We start from the raw sequence: 3,042 nt of genomic DNA on the forward strand, positions 1-3,042 counted from the left end.
ACAGACACGTATCCATACATACATAGACAGACACGTATCCATACATACATAGACAGACACGTATCCATACATACATAGACAGACACGTATCCATACATACATAGACAGACACGTATCCATACATACATAGACAGACACGTATCCATACATACATAGACAGACACGTATCCATACATACATAGACAGACACGTATCCATACATACATAGACAGACACGTATCCATACATACATAGACAGACACGTATCCATACATACATAGACAGACACGTATCCATACATACATAGACAGACACGTATCCATACATACATAGACAGACACGTATCCATACATACGTAGACAGACACGTATCCATACATACATAGACAGACACGTATCCATACATACATAGACAGACACGTATCCATACATACATAGACAGACACGTATCCATACATACATAGACAGACACGTATCCATACATACATAGACAGACACGTATCCATACATACATAGACAGACACGTATCCATACATACATAGACAGACACGTATCCATACATACATAGACAGACACGTATCCATACATACATAGACAGACACGTATCCATACATACATAGACAGACACGTATCCATACATACATAGACAGACACGGATCCATACATACATAGACAGACACGGATCCATACATACATAGACAGACACGTATCCATACATACATAGACAGACACGTATCCATACATACATAGACAGACACGTATCCATCCATACATAGACAGACACGTATTCATACATACATAGACAGACACGTATTCATACATACATAGACAGACACGTATTCATACATACATAGACAGACACGTATTCATACATACATAGACAGACACGTATTCATACATACATAGACAGACACGTATTCATACATACATAGACAGACGTATTCATACATACATAGACAGACGTATTCATACATACATAGACAGACGTATTCATACATACATAGACAGACGTATTCATACATACATAGACAGACGTATTCATACATACATAGACAGACGTATTCATACATACATAGACAGACGTATTCATACATACATAGACAGACGTATTCATACATACATAGACAGACGTATTCATACATACATAGACAGACGTATTCATACATACATAGACAGACGTATTCATACATACATAGACAGACGTATTCATACATACATAGACAGACGTATTCATACATACATAGACAGACGTATTCATACATACATAGACAGACGTATTCATACATACATAGACAGACACGTATTCATACATACATAGACAGACACGTATTCATACATACATACATAGACACGTATTCATACGTACATACATACACAGACGCGTATTCATACATGCAAATTCCGTACCTGATTTCCACACGTTCCACTAAGTGATTAGAAGCGATTTACTTCGCTCTCCACACAGCTGACCTTCCACCACCCGAGTGCTGCCTTTCCTTCGGCGTCAAAGCAGGAGGCTCTTCGCTCACCGATGCCGTGGCTTGACTGGACGGGAGAGGCGGAGACAGAGGAAGGGAACTCCACGCTCCCCCCAGGTCTTAGGGGACGAGGAAGGGCAATCACCATACCTCTTCACTTATTTTCTTGTTACAATGAAGGAAATTGCGACTGTGGATGTCTTAGGTATAATTCTAATAATAATAAATGACAATGATAAAAGTAATCATCTTGATATAGATCGTAATAATAGCGATAATAATGATAGTAATGATAACGACACAATAATTAGGAATTGTCTTAAACAAAGACAAAAAAACAATATGCAGGGAAAACGACAATAATAGTGATGGTAATAAAAATCATAATGGTAATATTGATATCAATTATATCAATATTGATAATAGTGTTAACAATGATAATGTAAGCAAAGACAGTATCAATTGTAATGGCAATACTGGTACTGACAATGGTAATAAAGACAATGGGTTTATTGATGATAATAAATGGTAATAATGATAATAATGGTAATGGCAAAAATAATGATGGCGATGATAATAAGATAATATTAATGGTGATGATGATAGTGATAATAATAGTTATGAGAATGAGAATGAGAGTGGTAGTGGTACTAATAATCATGATACTAATGAGAATACTAATGATTGTAATATTAATGATAAGTATGATAAGGTTAATAATGACCATGGTTATAATGATAATGATCGCGGTATTAAGAATATTTTTTTTCTTAAGATCATCATTATCCTCTACTGATAATCGTGATTTACTACATCATTATATCTATATCCATATCTATCTATCTATCTACATATACCTCTCTCTCTATATATATGTATATATATATATATATATATATATGTATATATATATATATATATATATAATACATATATATAATATATATAATATATATATATATATATATATATATATATTATATATATATATATAATATATATATATATTATAATAATATATATATATATATATATATATATATATATATAAAATATATATATATATTATTATATATATATATATAATATATATATATATATATATATATATATATATATATATATATATATATATATATATATATATATATATATATAATGAGAGAAAAGAAACAGAAAAATTAGCAGGCAAACTTTCATCCTACAGAGGAGGGTGAGATAGATCGATAGATATATAGAGAGCGAAAACTTAGGGATATCGAGAAAGGAGAAGAGGAGAGAGAGAAGGGGGGGGGGGTGACACAGAGAAAAGGGCAGTTGGCATCAATTTGTTTCAAGACGAGCAATTGCTCGTGAGATTCGCCTCTTATTGCATGACCACTGCCGACGCGTTGGGGATAACACATCCTCTTTTATTTCAATTCTCCTCATTGGTATTATCTTTATGATTAGCATTATGACTTATACTCTTATATCATTATAGCATCATATACTTCTGTCATTATATCATCGTATCCGTATATTATTATATCCTCATATTCTTTCATTATTGTATCATCATATTCTTTCGTTATTGTATCATCATA

This window comes from Penaeus japonicus, unplaced genomic scaffold, assembly GCF_977035675.1.
Source record: "Penaeus japonicus unplaced genomic scaffold, GWHDUDI00000001_assembly GWHDUDI00000036, whole genome shotgun sequence".
Classification (NCBI taxonomy): domain Eukaryota; kingdom Metazoa; phylum Arthropoda; class Malacostraca; order Decapoda; family Penaeidae; genus Penaeus; species Penaeus japonicus.